Here is a 766-nt window from a genome sequence, read left to right on the forward strand (position 1 = left end):
TAAAAAAAAGTTGTGTTGCGTGTCATGAATTTAGGCTCCAATTAAATAGTAGGGAAGGGATAGTAACTAATTATTCAGAAAAGGTATCTGTTCCAGTACTTAACAAATGAGGCCACATATATATAAACCTGCTGCTGTACTACTGATATTTATTACGTGGTAGTAGTTGCTAATTGCATGTTTTTGTACCTTTCCACATTGCTGAAATGCGAATCAAACAAACAGCTTTTTCAAGTTTGCACCTGAGCGGTTTTTCGCAGGATGATTAGAGACCAGCTCGAATTACCGACGGCCAATGGTACTCAAGTGGACGAGATTGCCCAAGTACTTCAAAAAAAAAAAAAAAAAAACTTACGAGCATCCTACAGCGGAAGAGAGCTTAAGATTCATGCGTGCCTCAGATGAACGTCTCAGGAACTGCATATCACCATGCCTGTACGCATTCATCCAGAATTCACCGTGTACGTAAATCATCACTGGCACGCGAGAAAGAGGGAAAAAAAGACACTTGCACGTATAAAGGAAAAAAAGACCGAATATCAAATCGTGCTGCATATCGATCTGGGCATGAAGCTAGGCACGAATAATGCTTTCAGATCGATTGGATCACCGGCAGGATCCTCATCAGGTAATCTTAATTAGAGCGCCGAAAGAATCTTAAGTATAATCCTAGTGCAGACAGGAGCAACCGAATCTTGGGAAAGAAAGAAATTAACAGAAAAGCACCAGGAACATAAAACCAGATCAAAAGAACGCATCAAACAGA

The 766-nt window shown here is 40.2% G+C and overlaps 1 non-coding gene across 1 annotated transcript; it reads right to left on the reverse strand.

Moving 5' to 3' along the window:
• Positions 1-390: 390 nt before the first annotated feature.
• On the reverse strand, positions 391-485 carry LOC133904176 (small nucleolar RNA Z188). The gene has a single exon (XR_009907411.1). It is a non-coding gene; the product is annotated as a small nucleolar RNA Z188 (small nucleolar RNA).
• Positions 486-766: the final 281 nt, after the last annotated feature.

The sequence above is a fragment of the Phragmites australis genome, chromosome 21 (assembly GCF_958298935.1).
Source record: "Phragmites australis chromosome 21, lpPhrAust1.1, whole genome shotgun sequence".
NCBI classification, from domain to species: Eukaryota; Viridiplantae; Streptophyta; class Magnoliopsida; order Poales; family Poaceae; genus Phragmites; species Phragmites australis.